The sequence below is a fragment of the Lolium perenne genome, chromosome 6 (assembly GCF_019359855.2).
Source record: "Lolium perenne isolate Kyuss_39 chromosome 6, Kyuss_2.0, whole genome shotgun sequence".
In the NCBI taxonomy this organism is placed as follows: domain Eukaryota; kingdom Viridiplantae; phylum Streptophyta; class Magnoliopsida; order Poales; family Poaceae; genus Lolium; species Lolium perenne.
In genome coordinates, this window is record NC_067249.2 from 9,698,978 (window position 1) to 9,719,984 (window position 21,007).

Genomic DNA, 21,007 nt, shown 5'->3' on the forward strand with positions numbered 1-21,007 from the left:
TAGGATGACCGTATCAGTGCCCGTTAAAATGTCTGCTGCCTGGGATGTAAATCTTCTCCATTAAGGACTTGACTGATTTCCTCCAAATCTTCATTTATGACTTGATTTCCTTCCTAAAATGACCATTTCCTGAAAGTATCATAGAATCACAAGGAAATGCAAGGTTCATTGTATTTTGGCACTTTGCCTGTTAGTTAGAAAGCAAAAAACCAACAAATCCAAATAAAAACCATGTAAAAACTCCTCGGAAAACACGCCATTTTTAGGAGCTATCAACTCCCCCAAGCTGAAATGTTACTTGCCCTCAAGGGACACAAGAAATAAAGGAGGATAGCGAGGAGTTGATGCATTTACAAGATCTTATCAAGTCGAGGTGCTATAGAGTTTTCGCCTTCACAAATCCTGCAACCTTAAACAAGATCATAGAAATATTTCAATGGTTGCACCTAGTGTCAGTTCCTAGCCACATGTAACTTGTCATCTATTAAACTGTTATTGCCAAACAAGTCTCAGGCTTAGCTAGGCAAGTTAAATTCAAATCTTAAATCCTCTCTTCTTTCTCTAAGAGAGTTGCAAAGCAATGGTATTCCAAGTTGTATAGGATGAAATGGTGTGAGAGCATGAAAAGTAAAATAAATCATTAGATCAACTTGGTTCTCTACCATATAATCAAATCTAGGCTCTCCAACACACTCTCTCTTCCTTGTTTTTCAAGAACTCGCGCTCATTGATAATTGAGATCATGCCAAAAGGTGTAAAGTTGAACATTGAATTGAATAGACTTTGAAGGAACATTCCTTGAGGAGTATAAAGATTTCCTTGTAAAAATGCTCATGGAGGAGTTAAAATTTTCCTGTCATAACATTGCTGTTACAGACGTCCAACCAACTCATAGCCAAAATATGAGATCTCTCTCATGGTAGATCGCTTACAGGCCAGCGGAGGTGTTAACGTTATCCATGGTTTATGTGAGTCACGCATAAAGCAATATCTAGCACATGTTCGAACAAAACGATTTTTAGCATGTGTCATGACTACTGCAAAATGGGGTTCTATCAAACAACTCTTTTCAAGTGTGCCGTCCAGTCTATCATCAAGTTCTATGGGGTCAAGTTATCCAATATTAAATCTCACAAAACAATTACTCAACGCCCAAACCATTTCTTTCATAAGACTTTCTAAAAAGAGATTTTCTATTTTTCTTATTTATTTTTGAACTTAAGATCCCATTCAATAGGCAAAGCTAATCTGACAAGACTAGCATGGAATAAAAATTAAATGATAACAAGCCAGTGGGGACATTGCACTTGCGTTTCCAAACAAATAATTTCATAATCTTGTTTAACCTTATGAGAGCAGTGATGATGAGAATATTATACCTTCTCACTTTGATTCGGCCTTGAACTTGAGTTGTCATCTCGGCTATTCTTCCCATTACTAGTTCTCTTGGAGCAAATAGCGAGTGAAAATCCAAAGATAAACTAGAGAAAGCTTCACAAAAATAAAAACAAAGAGTACTACTATTTTTTTGTATTTTCTTTAATTGATGCAAAAACTGAAAGTAAACATGCAACTAAAGAGAAAAAAATAAATCAATAGAAGAAACAAAAAATATGAATGCAAAGGTGGAGGATTTTAACCTCTCCCAAGCTTAGGCTTTTGGCCTAACTTGGTCTACTGGTCGTCTTCTGGCGGTGGCGGTGGCGCGTACTGGAAGTTGGGGTAGAAGCTGGTCATGAAGTTGGAGAAGTTCTAGGAGAGGACGTCGACATTGGTGACCACTTGTTGTAGAGTGTCCTCTACATCCCAACTTGGTGTGTGATGAGTCCAAAAAGCAACATGTTTTTCATTACATAAACATATACTTTTTGTCTCACTACATGCTCTGTCTAGCTCTGACTATATCCTAAAATGCATGGTTACAAATACTGCTTCATTTTCATGAGAGATTTGGACAACTAGTAGTTTTAGTAGGATTTTATCCCTTTTCCTTGTATTTGGTGGGTGTGTAGGTATTACGAACCTTTATGGCCAAAGCACGAGGAAAGGAGCCAAAGGGAGGCAATGTGGAGGAGTTATAGGCACTAGGACTTAGCCATTTCAAGGTGGAAAAAGTGACATTTTTCCATCACAAGATAATAAAGATCCAAGACCATGGTGTTGTAGCCCTCATCCATACGAATCCAATGAGATGAAGAACACCTCAATCGGAGTTCGTATGAAGAAATGGCGCCCAAATTACTGCAGAATCCAGAAGATTTAATGACCAGTGGTAGGGTCATCCATGACCATACCAGCTGCCCATACCACCCTCCGCCGGGACCATTTCGTCAAACCAAACAACATCTGTGAAGGCCCAAAGGCTATTTCTGGTGCGGGGGTTACCCAGAACGCGAAACCGACCTCCAGGAGACTATAAAAGGAGAGGGGAACCCTATCCGCCATCAATTCATTCACGTCTCCACACGACAGAGCCCTGCCACCATGCCACCTCCATAGATCTTCATCACCACCGCCACACCATTGAAGGGAGAAGAGAAGGAACATGAGGAGGAGGCGCCGCCTCAAGCCGCGGGCGCTGGCCATAGGCCGTGCGCGCCGCCATCGCCACCGTCTCCATCAACGCCGCCATCTCTCTCCATAGTTGTGTATTTGTAAGATTAAACATGGTTGTGATCTTAATAACATATTCATCTATGTTTTGCTATTCATCCATGTGTGAGTGATTGATCCGGTTCTAGGTTGAGGTATGATCTAGTGCGCCAAGTTAGAATATTTTGTTGATCTAGTATTCATGTACATGAGTTACGAAGATGAGTTCACGAGATCCTTTGGTCTGGAAGTGTACTTTTGCCTTGTGAGTGACAAGCGAGAATTATGCATAGTGCACACAGAGTGACAACCCGTAAGCAAATGGGGAACATTTATTTGTCTAAGGAATCTCTTGTAAATAGTGGATCACATATATTCGCCCCTCTAGTACTAGTGAGAACGAAAGCCTAGCAACCACCTTTCATTCCATCCAATCCTACAACTACAACCATTTTAGTTTACTTTCAATCTTTGTTTTACTTTGTTTCATTATTTTTCTTATTCACATACAACTTAAACTATCTGGTTGATTACAGTAGTTCCGTAGCAACCTATAGTGTAGGCTATTTCCAAACCACGGTTTGGGTGTGAACGTGGCTGCACTGACAACGCAGTTATGGGGTTGTGTATTGTTCATTCTGCAAAACACCCATGGGACCAATCTTTTAATAAATGCTTGTTGCTGTTAAGTACTGCAATAACCCTGTGTTGGTGCAGGAAACCCAGACATCAAACTTTGCGCCATTGCCGGGGAGTAAAGTGCTTGGTCATTATCTTCCCACTCACACATAGTTTATTTCCATTTTGTTGCTATTTGTCTTACTGTATTCATTTATATCAAAACAACAAAAAGAATTTAAAACAAAAATCTATAAAAACTTTTGCTCCTAACCATATCCTCCGAGATAAATAGATTTAAACAAATGAAGCCTGCGGTGGAGGAGACAAGGGATAATAATAATGAAGATGCACACTACGAAGAACACATATCCCACGATGATGCGCAAGTAAGTGAGATGTATTATCAAGTAAACTATTGTGCGCATATATTAAGTTCTTAATATCAAATAATATGTCCCAACTATATTTCTGTGGGGCAATTTCATTTTCAATGTTCGCAAACTTATGTTGAATCGTCGGTGTCGTATAACAATGGTGATGCTACTAGTGAAATCTTAGAGTTTGTACTCTATAAAGGTGCCCATGAGCTGCTCCGAAAAGTCATGGTATTAATGATGAGTGGACATAGTGAGTTTTTACAAATTGCATATAAAACCTTGCAAAGTATTGTTGAATATTGTCAAGAACAGCTTAGTGAGAATGCACTTGTGATAGAGAGTAAGGAACAACGTAAATCCGTTGTTCCAAAAAATAACCATTTGCAGGTATCACGAGACAAAGAGGAGGAACACCAAGAAGGTGAGGTTGACAACGAGTTGCACACTACAAATAATATGTTTGTTTTTAATGATGCTCTCTTTAGTGATGATTCTTATTATGCCCAAATGAATGACAATTGTTCTGAGGAGGCCATGTGCCTAGATACTATTTTTGGGAATGTTAATATTGATGAACTAGAGATAGAACCTTGCTATGAATCTTGCGGTACTAATATGCAAGGAGAAGAGTGGTATGAGAACTCTAGTAAGGATGGACCAATTATCAAGGGTGATGAGCTAGAGAATGAAGTCACTACTCCTTTATCCTCTGACGAGTACTATGAAGTGTTCCCCTACAATAATAGCCAATGTAAAGGTTTAAAAATTATCTATAAGTCCCTAACTCTCCCGTTGCAGTTATATGAGGAGACATGCTCACCACGCCCGGTGCATCCGTACTCGCTTGAGAGAGAGAACAAATTTATCTACATTATGCCGATGCACCGCAAGCGGGTATGACTTCGACCGAAGTCTGCCACGAGATGCTCCACACTACAGTCGGAGGTATGTATCACTACACCTCGGATCGACATCCCTTGGGATCCGGGTGGATACAATATGGAGCATCTATGCCTAGCTATATGGCTTTAAAGAAAGCGCTTTCCAGGAGGCAACCTGGAAGTTTGTAGGTATCTTTCTCAGTTTTGTGTCTTTCAGTTTAGTTGCATTCATGTTGCATTGACACCTTTATTTTTTGCATGATTTGCTATTAGAGTTGGCTTGAGACTAACCTTCGAGAGATAGTATTCATTTTGTTGCTCAATATGTGTAGTCTTACTTAGTAAAACTTCTCTAATAAATATATATGTATGTGCCCATTTGGTATGCTGAACTAACATGACAGGTCGTTACAAAAATTTCGAGGAAAACAAGACTTTTCGAGTTAACGGTGGTTTTAATGATCACTGGTACTGGCAGCCCGCCCGTACCACATGACTGTACCTTCATTATTAAACGAAATGGTGAAAACAACTTCAAGATCATCAGGTTTAATGATCACTGGTACGGGCTGGCATATCCATACCACGTGACTGTACCGAGATCGCGAAGTGGAAGCCGAAGTCGAAGTAAAATCCAGAAGTTTTAATGAGTGATGGGACGGGCATCCCGCCTGTACCACATGACCGTACCACCTGGAGGAAAACTAACCTTCGCCTACTGGAAGTTTAACGAGCACTGGTATGGGCACCCACGCCCGTACAACGTGCCCGTACCATCCAGGAGTTGAGCAAAAAAAAACGGAGAAGAAGACAAGGTGTAGCATGGGCATACACTCATGCTAAGTACCTATACCGAAGGACAACACCGAGCAGCAAGGTACCATTATTCACTTTAGCTATCTTAGAAACTTTCTAGCCTATAATCCTCTGCAGTACTTTTTGTGTTTTCTCTTTATTTCTTTTTCTCTGTTGGGTGAACGAACTCTGTTCGTACACCGAATTGAGCGCTTTTATTTCGTTTGCTATTTTTGCAGCGACTTGAACCTTGTGCGAAGACATGTACAATATGGTGTCAGCCATGCAAAAACCCAAATAAGCCACTTGGTTGTTTCATTGATTTTAAGCAAAGGTCCATGTCCATTGAAGGAGAGGTTATTTGTGCCTTAACGGTAAAAGTGTATCGCCCTCGCTTTAATCAAGCTTGGGGAGGTAACCACTTCTCACACTCTTTTTTGATAACTGCAATTTCTCTTTTATTTTTGCATGTGTAGAGTCTTGTGCAATGTTCTCTATGTCGTAAACTTTTCATGCAACCATGTATCCCGCTATTTCAATATGCTTGCTTAGATAAGTTTTGTTCATATCTATGTAAGGGATACACTTGCTCATGTTAGACCCCATAAGAGGCAAGTTCGAATTTTGATGCACCTTGTTTAACTTTTATCTAGCTTGTGATATCATTTGTGATTCTCTTAGAAGCATTGCCATGATCTCTACACTTCGAAAAAATAAATAAATAAATAAAAATAGAACATGAGAAAGAATCTCTCAATGATGACAAGAGTGTTGTAGTAATTGTCTTAGAAGTATACTCAACCCCATAGAAATTAATTATCGACTTAAAGGTACTTTTCAAAGTGAGTTGTTTGATTGAACCCTATGGAGATTCATGCCAAAAACACCTAAATAAAATGAGATATTGCTTTATGCGTGTCTTACCCCACTACATATCATGGACAACTCCGATGGCCTTTAAATGATCTACCATGAGAGAAATCTCAGATTTTCGCTATGAGTTGATTAAACGTCTGTAACAACAATGTTTTGATGGGTAAAATACCTACATGAGAATCTTTGCAAACAAATTCAAATGCTCCTCACAAGTGTTCTTAATTCGTCTAAAGCCAGATTTACAACTTTTTGGCATGATCTCATTACTAATAATTGTGAGTTCTTGAAAGACAATAAACTGAAGAAGGTATTGGAAAGCTATGACTTAGTATGTGGGAGTTGAAAATGAGTTGCTCTATTCATATGCTTCTTTTGACATGTCCTCTCACTCTTAATTGTTTTAAGTCTTGAATATTAAAAAAAATAGAGATATAAAAATGCAATAGAGGATCACAAGTTTTCTTGCAAGATAGATTTGAACTTTGACATGGGGCATAGAAGTCTTGATGAATCTCTATAAATATAACTAAGCTCGTGATGCCTTGTATAAATATGAGCAATCTTATTTTGAGTTTGCAGAAAAAAATCAGGATACGGGGCATCAGTCTTCATTGGTAAGCTAGATGAAAGCATGAATTTATAAACCATCTTGCTTGGGATGAGCAAGGGTTTAGCTTGGGGATGTTGATGAGTCCAAAAAGCAACATGTTTTTCATTACATAAACATACACTCTTTGTCTCATTACATGCACTATCTAGCTCTGACTATATCCTAAAATGCATGGTTATGAGTACTGCTTCATTTTCATGAGAGATTTGCACAACTAGCAGTTTTCGTAGGATTTTATCACTTTTCCTTGTGTTTGGTGCGTGTGTAGGTCTTATGAACCTTTATGGCCAAAGCACGAGCAAAGGAGCCAAAGGGAGGCAATATGGAGGAGTTACAGGCACCAGGACTTAGCCATTTCAAGGTGGAAAAAGTGAGATTTTTTCATCACAAGATAATAAAGATCGAAGACCATGGTGTTGTATCCCTCGTCCATATGAATGCAACAAGCTGAAGAACACCTCAATCGGAGTTCGTATGAAGAAATGGCGCCCAAATTACTGCAGGATCCAGCATATTTAACGACTAGTGGTACGGTCATCACCGTACCGGATGACCATGGATGACCATACCACCCACCGTCGGGATTGTTTCATCAAACCAAACAACATTTGTGAAGGCCCAAAGACCATATCTGGTGCGGGGGTTACCCAGAACGTGAAACTGACCTTTGGGAGCCTATAAAAGGAGAGGGGAACCCTAGCCACCATCAATTCATTCACATCTCCACACGGTGGAGCCCTGCCACTGTGACGCCTCCATAGATCTTCATCACCACCACCACATCATTGAAGTGATAAGAGAAGGAAGAGGAGGAGGAGGCGCCACCCCAAGCCGCGGGCGCCGGCCCTAGGGCATGCGCGCCGCCATCGCCACCTTCTCCATCAACGCCTCCATCTCTCTCCATAGTTGTGTATTTGTAAGATTGAACATGGTTGTGATCTTAATAACTTATTTATCTATGTTTTTCTATTCATCCATGTGTTAGTGATTGATCCGGTTCTGGGTTGAGGTATAATCTAGTGCGCCAAGTTAGAATATGGTATTGATCTAGTATTCATGTACATGAGTTACGAAGATGAGTTCACGAGATCCTTTGGTCCGGAAGTGTACTTTCGCCTTGCGAGTGACACGCGAGAATTATGCATAGTGCATACAGAGTGACAGGCCGTAATCAAATGGGGAACATTTATCTGTCTAAGGAATCTCTTGTAAATATTGGATCACATATTTTCGCCGCTCTAGTACTTGTGAGACCGAAAGCCTAGCAACTACCTTTCATTCCATCCAATCCTACAACTACAACCATTTTAGTTTACTTTCAATCTTTGTTTTACTTTGTTTCATTATTGTTCTTATGCACGTACTACTTAAACTATCTGGTTGTACCGTAGTTCCGTAGCAACCTATAGAGTAGGCTATTTCCAAACCTCGATTTGGGTGTGAACGTGGATGCACTGACAATGCAGTTGCGGGGTTGTGTAGTGTCCATTCTGCAAAACTCCCATGGGATCAATCTTTTAATAAATGCTTCTTGTTGTAAAGTACTGCAATAACCCTGTGTTGGTGCAGGAAACCTAGACGCCAGTGTGCCAACGCCTCAAACTGCGCTTAGGGAGCGTACTTTTGGCCAATGTCGGGGGCCTGGTAGTTTGGTGCGATTGGATGGTTTTGCGCTATGACACCTACGCCTCAAACTGCGCCCAGTCCTGGTTCCCTGCTTGTTGCTCCTAGGGGTTGTCTTCTTCTCCCTCTTCCGCGGGAGGTAGCTCTCATCCTGCTGCAATCCTTTCGACACGCATCTCCTCTGGGTTAAAACCCAGGTAATCCAGAAGCTTCGCGGATGTTGTCCTCGAAGGTGGAGATGAACTCGTGGGTGATGCTGGTGTTGGTGTCATAGCGCAGCCATGAGAACGGTCCAAGCCCCGCGTGATTGTCCATCATGCTGAAGTCGCCTGCGAGACCCGTCCTAGATAGGAAGGTCGCGTCGACCAACTTCGTGGGGATGACCTCTCTCGCCGAGACCTTGGCGTAGTCTGGGCTGATGAGATCTCCAGCATCATTGGCCCTCCTCTTCTTCGAGCCGCCCCCGAAGGTCTTCTTCAATAATGAGCTCATGGTGCAAGTTCTGCAAAATATGAGTCTTATACGGTTGATAAATGATTCCACGCAAAAACTTTTGATCCTAACGTTAATAATCAATGGGAATTGACAACTAATAGTAGTTCATCCAGGGGATCAATGTGAGAGATTTCACCATGGATCGAAGAAAATAACACAAGGATCGGGTGAGAAACGTACCGATGTGAAGATTCCCCCACTTGAATGAACAAAATTGACAAAGAATCGGTGATTCTAGGGATTAGGGTTTGAGAGTTGAGAGTGAAAGAGAGAGAATGGTGCCTGGTTTGAGCTCCAAACCAGCCGCCATGTCTATTTAAGGCGAAAACAGGGGTGGTACGGGCGTGAGGTACGGTCTCACCCACCTGTACCACCTCTCGCTAAGAGGCAAATGTGAAGCAATCTAGGGTACCATACGTGGGCCGGTCGGTGGTACGGGCGCATGGTACAGGCAGCATACCCGTACCATGGCTCGTTAACTCTTTTGTGAAAAATGTTGATTCCTCCATGATTTTGGTACGGTCGGATGGTAGGGTTACGTCCACCCGTACCATTGCTCGTTAAGCTTGCAGTAAGTTTTCAGTTAGAATTTTTCGCCGCCATTCTGGGTATGGTACGGTCGCGTGGTACGGGGGCACCTCCCCGTACCAGCGGTCGTTAACTCTTCTATGAAATTTACGAATGCTTAGCCGTTTCACCGCAGCATTGGTATGGTCTTGTCATACGGTCATGATTACCGTACCACTACTCGTTAAAACGTTTGTTGCTTTTCCTTAATTCCTTCTTCCTTCTCTTCCTCAATAATCTTCCTTCTTGTTATATTCTTCACTCTGAAACAAGAAATTCTCGCAGCACATCTAAAATCAATATTATTAATTTATTTTATTTCTACTAGAATTTTTAAATGATGGGTTGCCTCCCATTAAGCGCATTCTTTAAAGTTGCATAGCTCAACTATTAGAAAATAATTTTCAAGTTGGTAAACGTACCTCGGAGTGTCCTTTATTTGGAACACTCACCACATATGTTCTCTTACCTGGTGGTATATATCTTCCATTATTCCCATTCTTCTTAGGAAAGTACCTTACGATTTCTTCATCATATATTTTGAAGACGATCTTTCCTTCTGAGCAATCAACATAAGCTCCTGTAGTACTAAGAAAAGGTCTTCCCAAAATAATTGATAGTTTATCATCTTCAGGCATATCTAATATAATAAAATCAGTGGGAATCACATGTTTGTCTATCCTTATTAGAACATCTTCCACCATTCCAACGGGTTGTTTCATTGATTTATCAGCCATTTGCAAAGTTGCAACAGTGGGTACATAGTCATGCACTCCTAATTTCTTGTAAAGAGAAAGTGGCATTACACTTACCCCTGCTCCTAAATAACATAGAGCATTGTGCACAATATCCTTACCTATGCCGCAAGTGATGGTGGGTATACCGGGATCATCAAGCTTGGCTGATATCTTCTAATCCGGTGGATAATTTTCTATCACTTCAACATTCTCTAGGACTTTTTTTTGTTAAGGATCTCTCGTAAAAACTTTTGATAAGTAGGGACTCAAATAGCATCAATTAGAGGAAGTTGTAAACTAAGATTTTGTAATGCTTTAGCAAAAGATTTATATAAGTCTTCCTCCTTACGATTATCTAGACGTCCTGGATAAGTGACTGAAACTTTACCTTTTGATGTTTCCTTTGCTTTTGGTGGTGGTAGAGATTTGTCGGGGCCCATCTTCTTCTTCTGAGGTTGCTTGACTCGCTTTTCTTTTGCGGGAGCTACTTCTTCTTGCCTTTCATGGTTGGGCTCATCTTCCTTTTGATTTTCATCAACGGTCTTATCGTCGGAGTCATTTAGTTCTTCTTCCTCAGTTTCTTTTTCTTGCACCTCTTTAGCTTGTAGCTTTTCTTTTTCACGAGCCTGTAGCTCGATATCATCTTGAGGATCAACTAGATTCTCCTCTTCTTGACTCATTTCTTGAGTATCCTTCTCTTTTTGTGCCTGCTCTTCAGCCCACCATTTCGATCCTGGTGGCCCGTGTACCTGACAACCTACTCTAGTAACAACATTAGAAGATACGGTTCTATACGCTTTGTCAAGCACAAGAGGTTGAGTTTTAGCTATTTTTTCACATTAGGTATTAACCGTACGAGAATGCACTTTTAATTGTCTAGTAGTATGGCCAATCTCATCTAGTTCAATTACCAGCTGTGTTATAGCTTTATTCTAACGTTCTAAGCATTCATATACGCCTCTTTTCCATTTTTCTTGTTGGAACTTAAAATGTTGCAAAGCTAGGCGGATTCTATCCTCTTCTTCATATTGTTCAGCAAGGTTAACGCTTCTTATTTCATCAAGGGTTTACCATGAGTTATCATAGCATTTCTAGCATCATTCATATCTTCTGGACTTAAAGGATGTATACCTCTTTCTTTTACCTTTGGAGGCTCATTGTAATATTGCTCTTCGTTCAGAGCTATTGCCTCAATCTGTGATCTTCCTTCTTCAAGAGTTTGGTTCATGAAGACTCCTTACGCACTTCCGTCAAGCTTCTGCTTGGATTCACTGTTCAACCCATAATAGAAAGAATGATAAATCACATTATTATGAAATCCATGATTGGGTATGAACTTGAGAATTTTAGAAAATCTCCCCCAAGAAGCTCTCGCCATCCTGTTGGCTAAAGTTAGTTATGTCTTTTCTTGCCTGCATTTTCTTAGCCATAGAAGTGAATCCTAATAAAAATGCATTACAACACTGTTCCCAGCTTCTTATGTAACGATGAGGCAATGATCGTAACCAAGCATAAGCTTTACCTTTCAGAGACCATCGAAAAAGTCTTAATAACTTATCATCTATTGGAATTTCTTTAGGCTTAAAAGTATTGCATAAAAGGTAAAACATGTCTAGATGCAAACTTGGATCCTCTCCTTCTTCTCCCGAGAAGGGCTGTTGCTTGCGCTTGGCGGATAATTTGAACACTATACTGAACTCGCTAGCACCTATCGCAGGCATAGCTATGGGAGCTTTAATAACACGTATGGATGGAGCTCCGTACTCCCTAAGAGTTTTCTCCTCTTCCTGGGTGATAGTTAACCTCGACATCAAAGAGTTTATATCAAAAGCGTTTGATCTAAATAGATTTGTTATGGTTTCATCATGTCTAGTATCGGGTATACGCTCAATATATTCACGTACATAGTTTCTTCCAGAGCGAGTAGCGCCTCTTTCTTGAATATAGATCATTTATGGTTCAACACTTACCGTGTCAAGAAACAATACTTGGCACTTTAGCTCCCCGGCAACGGTGCCAGAAAATAGCTTGATGGCCTGCAAGAACACAAGATCAGAGCATAAATTCGTGGAAGCATTTTCCAGTTTAATATCGAACCCTACGAAGAGCAAGAAGGCAAATATTATTGTTGGCATTTCTGTTGCACCCAAGGTGTCATGGTGTCTTGAGTGAATTGACTGCAAGTGTGAAGGTGGAGGTGGTGAGTAGGAAGTAATTGTTGAAAAGTAATTGAGCGTAAATAAAGAGTAAATAGTAACAAAAGTAAAGTAACCGATTGTGTTTGGAGTTTCCTGCAGATGAGAGGTCAGGCACGGAGAGATTCAGTTCATGGTGATAGTGAGTCTGCCATATGGATGGATATATAAATGCAGTTGGTATGTGAAAGTGATTTTTGCATATTAGGATACAAGTAGGCGAGCAACCCTTGACTCATCTGTCTCCTCCATGCCGGGATCAATAGACACTATTGTCCAATTACCTGTTGCCATCAGCAATAGCCAGCATAATTATTAAGGTTGTAAGACCAGACCAACGCATTAAGGTTAATGGTTCCCCGTTATCGTCGAGTTGTGTTCACTTCTCTTTGATATCTCCACTATCACTAAGAGGTCGCGGAGTTGCTAGACAACCAGTGTTCACCTATGTAGATCTCTGGATCATGTTGTCCGGGCCCTTAATTAGACAACAAGCATTAAGCAACCATAGATAATCAATCTCATAAGTAATAATAACAAGTAGCGGGATTGCCCGCGCCTTTGCGCGGCTAGATTTTAGCATTCATATATCTTTTCCATCATATTTATTTCAGTTTAGATTTGATAATAATTATAAATTAGTAAGTTCTTTGATGTCTTATTAGAGCGAGTCTTAGGAATTAACGATGAACTGGTGTGTGCATCTATGCACTTTCAAGATTTATGTAACCCACTGCCACTTGACATTGAAAAATGCGCATTTCTCATTCCATCACATAACACAACCCCAGCCGTATTTCTTTGTACTAATAGTAGTGATGTGTCCAAATGGTATTGTTTAGACATCCTGAATAAAATTTTGATCGATATGTACATCCCTATCTGCTGAGTGTGAGGCGACTGAGCAACATTTCCTCATGTGAAGCAACGCGTGGTCTTTAAAAATATTAATGGGTATCTACATTTGCACCAATAATATCGGGGATATCTGGGCATAAAAGATTATGAATATATTCTTCTGGCGGAAAATGGCTTTAGGCAGTAGCCTATTAGATCAACAATGAATATATTAGTAGATTCTACTGGAATAGCAAAAAGCCTGTGTGCACCATTGTTGAACTAGCAATAAAGGATTGCGTGTCTTATTATTAATACCTCACCCAAATGATAAGCAAATTTCTGTTCGTGAGGTTAAGCTGCCTTTATCACCCCTAAAAGTTTAATTCTAAAATATATATTTAATGATAGTCTTAAGTAAAACAATTGAGCTCTAAATGTACACTTACTTGGTATTTGAATTTTAACCGTGCGATATCAGAAATTTATGTATTAGCACTGCTGTCTTTGGGTCTATTGTCTTACTGTGAAAAATTAATACAATACATCTGCAATTTAAAGACCAATAAATTGAAAGACGATAATATCACTTGAAAGTTATAAATAATACTATTTTCGTACATGAGAATTGCTGTTCTTTCTCTAACTCTTCTTGTAGTCCATCGGTCCTAGCAAATTCAAAAAAACAACTTATATAATGATCATTTCACCTTTGTGTCGAACATAAGCTATTTTCATCTCATTGATTACCAAGCGATATTTGCATAATCTATAGCTATAAAATTGCCAGATACATATGGAGAATTGTAATTAAACATTCATCTATAGTAGCATGAAGTGTGTCGGCCTTCATAGCAGAATAAAATTGAATCCCTGTCGTAGTTTAACAATAGACGGATTAATCAAATCAAACATCCTCGCTGCATTCACTTTTATGTTGCATGGTTGTCATCCTATGGTCATCTCACTCGATTTCCTCAGATTCATGGTGTTGTTTCCTTGAACTACAGAAATTAGCTGTTTATTGATAAGACACATATGAATTTTGATTAGAAATCAGTGATTTAAATACAGAAAATGCACATGAAAAAAAATTAATAGTGAAGCTGCCAATACTTGTTGAGATGGAAACATTTAAGCTCATTGAGGCGCGTGGATGGATATTACTCTTGCTTATTTCTTGTGTGAACTGTATACTCTTACTGAAAGTTGAGGGCGTTGATATCCTGCAAAAAGAAAAGAAAAAAGAAGATTTCCGCCTGTTTTCAGTCCTCTGCACGCCGGTGACGTCGTGAGATCCCAATAGATGTGTTGCTATGTTGTAATGAATCCGGGAGGGATCCGATCAAATCGTCGTGCCTTCAATCCGCCGATAGCCGGGCATCCGAGGGCCATGCCTTCAATCTGTGCCTTGAATCCGCCAGGCGCGAGCCATCCGGTGTTGGAAACTTGGAGTGCCGCAGGTGCCTGCTCGTCTGCATCGGAATTCACCGGCCGGGCGAAGCGTCATCCGCCGACTGCCGGGCGCCCAAGGGTTGTGCCTTGAATCCGCCGGGCATGAGCCATCCGTCGTTGGAGTATCGCAGGTGCATCACTACGGGAGAAGTCGTCGTTGCCGTGCGACATATCGCACGGCAAAGAGCCTATTTTGCCCGGCAAAGGCTTTGCCGTGAGCCCACACACGGCAACGTCTGCACGGCAACGACATCGACGGCAAAGAAGACATTGCCGTGCGCCTGACAAAACTGCACGGCAAAGGCCTTTGCCGTGCGCGCGCTACGTTGCCGTGCGGCAGCCCTTTTGCCGTGCGCGGGATCTTTGCCCCTGGTCTGCATCATGATTTTTATCCACTGGCCGGCCATCACGGATGGGTATATAGACTACAAAAGACTCCATGAGTAGTAACCAAATAGGTTTCTTGCTTTTGTATACGTGGCTATAAGTGCTTTAAACCGTAGATCCATTCTTGCCTATATAGGTGGTTCTAGCGTTGCTTTAAATCTCACCGTTTATACATCTTAGTTTTAGTGTGACAAATCTCCACGTTGGTTGTTTGTTGTTTTAATAATATAAAAATAGATAGCTTTCACAAATCTATACCTATACCTAACTAGCACATTGCCCGTGCTTCGCTACGGAATCAGAATATATTAAGGTATGATTTTTTTTTTAATATATTGCCAAATTGCACATGATGTAATATTATCTAGGATTGGATGATATTTGCTTACCCTAAACAGTGTTTAGATAAACCTATTTTATTTCTTATATATTCCTCCTCGAAATAGGCTTTCGCCCCGCTATATTAATATAGCACACACCGATACAACATAGTAGCCATTGCTGGGGCAAACAACACAATCATGCCCAAAAGAAACACAAAAGAAAGAAAAAAGAGAAACTAATGCCGAAAGGGTCGGATCAATCAAAACGGGAAAGCCTGGCAACCGCCGCGCCCGCCGGAGAATTCCCACCACGCTCCTAGCATTCTGAAGCCCCGCGTACCAAGCAGCACCTTCAAGAAGGGATGCAACGACGACGCCGCTGCTGCCCGGAGTGGTCCTAGGGTTTCCCCCGGTACGCGCAAGGACAACGGAGCAGGGCTTCACCCAACGCCCTTCAAGAAGGAAGGGTGGCGCCCGCGGGCGTCACCACGTCCGTGTCAGCAAGGCCGACAGGGATTTCTCCCGAACCTTGCAACCCCGCCTCGGACGCTCCATCGTCCTCCAGCACACTCGCTGCCCACCACCATGTGCCACCACGGCCTTGCAGGCACCCCCGCCGTCTCATCGTGACCAACGAAGCGGGGTCCGCATGGATAGGAAGGGCCAACCCTCCGTCCGCTAAGAGGTGCACCGCCAGGCAGGGAGCCGGCCCGCCCGAACCAAGATGGGGCCCGAGTCACCCCGCCGTCCCACGGCCAAGGAGTTGTGCCACTGCCTCGTCGCCACCCGCCGCCGCGCCTCCTGGAAGGTGTCGCCGCCGCCGGAATCCCGCCGACCTAGGAGCACCGCCACCTGCAGAGAAGACCCCGCGTCTCTCTACACGTGCGCGGGGAGGGGAAGCCCCGCCGCCGTCGGCACCGCGCGGGCTTTGCCCGGCGGCTTGCGCCGACGGCGGTGGCTGGGAGGGGCGGGGAGAGGCGGCGCTTGGGCGCTAGGGTTTGACCCCCTCCCGTCGCTCGCGGGGAGCGACAAGGAGGGCCGAAGCGTTTCCTTTATTTCTTATATATTGATTTATGAAACTGAAATAAAATTATTTGTCGCGCTACCACCAATTTCGTACTGTATGTTTTCTCCTCGTACAAGTGTGATGATTACAAATGGTTGTAGAATTCACTTTTGAATTTCAGATATCAATTTAGAGATCTTCTTAACCTCCAGAAACAAAAACATGTGCACATCATACATGAACCATGAAAGACCCTCCACAAGTCAACCACAGAAGCTTTTTTTTCTATATTATCCACAGAAGCTTTGATTCAAGCATTAGACAGAATCAGCCAAACTAATGATGAAGAACTCATTCATCAAGTGGGTCTGGATGGTAAGCACGGTCGATGTAGGGACGCCGCCTTCTGCGTGTGGCGGAGCCGCTACCACACTGGTGGGATCTCACACAGCTGTGTCCCGGCGCTGACGGCGGCGAGGACAGAGCCACAGACGCAACATCGACAGGATCTCCACGGAGGCACTCAGGCACGGACGCGATAGCGGCAGGATCTCAATGGATGCAGGCGCTGCTCAGGCGCCTCCATTGATTCCACGACGTCCACGACCTCATCTGCAGCCGGCCGACGGCGGGACATGGGCGTGTTGAGACCTGAGAGGCAATCGGAAACTTTTTTCTTTGAGGCAGTCAGATCGTGCTCGATCGTGAGAGCCGATCGATTCGTGGAGTTCCATTGACTGTGCATGGGTTGCTGTTCAATTACTACTGGGCTTTGCGATCTTGGTTTTTTATCACTACATACATGGGAGACCTGGGTGGGACATAATATACTTACCGCTTTGGTTCCTGTCGCTGGATTTTCCGATCGTAAGCGCGCGGGAGACCACAGACGGGATGCGACGTACGACTTACCGGTCGTATTCAGATTTAATAGTAAAGAAAATAATAAAGAAAATAATGTTTCTCGTGAAATTTCCAGCCAACTTAAAACTACCCATAAAGTTGACCAAAATTAAGAGCATCTCCAACAGGCGCAACAAAACAAAACACGCGCGCGCTAAATTAACCGCCGAAATACAGCGGGAGCGGGCGCGCGAAAAAGCGGCGTGCGCTAATTTTTTTGCCCCGCGCGCTTTTGCGCCATCCTACGCGCCAAAGCTACTGCGTCGCTTCCAGCACGCGCTATAAAACGCGGCGCACGCGCCCAACCGCCAGGAACTTTCAGCCGCGCGTCGCTTCGCCGCCCCTCCACCTCGCTCCGCACGTCGCTCCCGCTGCGCTCCACCTCGCTCGCGCGCTGCTCCGCCTCCACGCCGACGGCATGCCTCCCCGCCGCCGCTCGAGCTCCGGCTACCGCGGCGTCCGCGCGCGGCCGAACGGCACCTTCTACGCCGAGATCCGGAGCGGCGACGAGCGCATCGGGCTCGGGACGTTCGAGACCGCGCACGGCGCGCGCGTACGACGCGGTCGCCTGGCGCCTCGGCCGCTCCCGCCGCTCGATGAACTTCGACGATGTTTGGACGCGGCAGCAGGCGGCAGCCCTTGCGCCGCTGCCGCCGGCCGTCACGCGCGAGGAGAGGCAGCGCCAGCGCGAGCTCGAGCAGCGCCTCGTCATCGCGGAGCACGATGAGCGCATGCGCCTCGAGTGGGCGCGCCAGTTCCCGGAGGACGTCGCCGCGGTAGAAGCCTTATAAGCCGAGAAGGAAGAGGCCAAGGCGGCGGTTAAGGCGGCGAAGAAGGCGGACCTGGAAGAGAGGAGGGCAAAGGCGGCAGCGAGGAAGAAGGAGAGGGAGGAGAAGGCCACGAGGAGGGCGGAGGAGAAGAAAAATGGCGCCGGCCCGTCGACGATCATCGTCGACTCTTCCTCGTCCTTCAAGTGGACGTCGACTCCGGTGTCATCGACAACACCGGGCTCCTCCGACTTCGACTGGGATTTCGAGTAGTGTAGTCTAGTTTTTAAATAAATTTGGTTGTAGCAAATGTGGGTTCAACTTTGCAATATATTTATATTTCCAGTTTATTTTTACATTGTGTTTGATCTATTTTACGTATGCAATTGTGTGAAAATGTTATTTTTCGCGCGACATTTTAGCGCATCTGCAAAAGGATGACTTCAGCGTTGCATTTTGGCGCGGCGGTTTACAGCACCCGGCGAAGCTAGCGCCGGCACCGCGCGCTGTATCCGGATCGCGCGCGCTGTAAACGACTTTTACAGCGCCAAATTTTAGAGCTCTGTTGGAGATGCTCTAACCACCATGCCATGCATAAGTCATACCGCTTGGTTTGTTTCGTCCGTCCTTTTTCAGTTTACCGATCGACGAATCCATCGCTTCCCTCCCGCCTGGCCCACGTACATATTGGGCCTCAGCCCGTGCTCCATCTGCTGGGCCAGGGCACATCATCAGCTTTACCAGCTACGAGAAACAAATTGTGGCGCAGCAGGATTTGAGACAGTTTTTTTTTAAAAAACATCAGGCTGTGAAGCCTAGCTTAAAATTAATTAAGCCACATACGGCACGAGTACAAGGGTGCTGAAACACAGCAAACAAAAAGGAAACAGACACAAAGATTAAGACAACGCCCTAAGAACAACAGAGAGGAGCAAACATCTAGCACAAACACCAGGGACCTGCACCAGGGAGGATCAAACTATCTCAGGGAGGCACAGCTCCTACAAACAACCCTGAGTGCAGAACTGCTGCCAGGCATCAACTGTCGCCGATACAAGGTTGTCCAGGAATGTCACCGGTCGAAGAAAGCCACCTGCTTTTGTGAACGGGAAGGAGCAGCCCGCACTCAGGGAAGAAGACCCGGGCCTTGGCGCCACACAAGACTCGCAGGCTCCCGGAGGGGAACCCTATCCCCTCGCCCAGGCTCGAGGGCGCCGCACCGCCGGCAAGCCGCGCAGCCCTGGGTACAAACGTCAAGCAACCACAAAAGAATGCCTGCAGAAACACGAGCCGAGAACTTCCTCGGGATGCAAGGCAGGACCAACTCTCACGCCGCCGAACAAGACAAGACGAACTCACCAGACACAGGAGCACCACATCCCAAGACAGAGGCTTCAGGAAGCTTGCGACGCAGAAGCGCCGCCACTGTCCGGCCCAGGGGCCTAGGATTTTCACCCGGGACACATCCAGTTGAGGGAGACCACGATGACGCCTCCAAGGAGGGCCACGGTGCCTGCAGGCGTCGCCGTCGTCGGGCTGGACATGGCCAGCCAAGGCTTTCGCCCAGAATCCTTGGTCGGATGGCTCCCATGCGCGCAACTGAAAGGACACGGATGCCGCCTAGAGGGGGGGTGAATAGGCGGTTTAAAACTTTTACGAAAATGACTTAACAAATACGGAATAAAACTAGCGTTTAATTTGTCAAGCACAAAACCTATATAGCTAGGGTTCACCTATGTGCACCAACAACTTAAGCTAAGCAATTCAAGCAACTATGTGATAGCAAGATATATAACTTCAAGCACGAAGGCTATCACAAAGTAAAGTGCATAAGTAAAGAGCTCGGGTATAGGAATAACCGAAGTGACGCGGAGACAACGATGTATCCCGAAGTTCACACTCTTGCGAGTGCTACTCTCCGTTGGAGCGGTGTGGAGGACAAGTCACTCCAAATGCACGAGGACCACCGTATTCTCCTCGAGAATTCCCACCAAAAGGGATGTCCTTGATCCACTATGGAACCTTTGGGTGTGGTCACCGAACCCGCACAAAGCTTGGGGCTATCTCCACAACTTAATTGAAGGCTCCCAATAAATCGCCACAAAGGCCTTGCCCTTGAAGAAACTCCACAACTTAATTGGAGTCCCCAAGAACACCACAAAGACCACAAAGACCACTAAGCCGTCTAGGGTCCAAAGACCCAAGAGGAACAAGCTCCGGGAACAAGCTCTCGAAGTGAATATCTCACGAACTTTCACCTCCACGTATCACCGCAGAGAAGTCAAACCGATGCACCAAATGAAATGGCTAGAACACCACAAAGATGCTCAAATCCTTCACTCTCAAATTCCAACAAAGCTACCAAAGCTATTGGGGGAATAAGAGAGGAAGAACAACACAAAAATTTCTCTCCAAGATCTAGATCTAGAGATTCCCTCACAAAGAGAGGGATTTGATTGGTTTAAATATAGATCTAGACCTCATCTCTCTTTTCCTCAAATTTGAGCAAGAATCATGGAGGGATTGGGGGAGAGGAGGAGCTCTCAAGATGCAACAATGGTGGAGAGCAAGAGGTTGAAGAAGAAGTGCAGCCAAAGAGAGAGAGAGAAAAAGTCTTTTTATAGGGGTACCAAAAATCTGCCCGTTGGAGATGGTGTGACCGGTAGTACCGGCCAGGTTGGGCCGGTACTACTGGCTGTGGTCGGCGCGGGGCGCAGGGAAGGAGGCGACGTGGCGAGATGGGAGAGGGTGAGCCGCAGGCCGGGAGGGGTAGACCGGAGGCTCCGGCCAAGGTACCGGCCCAGGTACCGCCGAAGCCCCCAACCCCCCTGGACACTTACTGAGAGCTAGGCCGCACTAGCGGTACCGCGAGCGGTACCTTGCCTGGAGGCTCCAGCCAGGGCAGGGCGGTGGTTCCAGCCGTGGCCGGCGGTAGCTCCGGCTGCTGGCCCCTCCTCTCC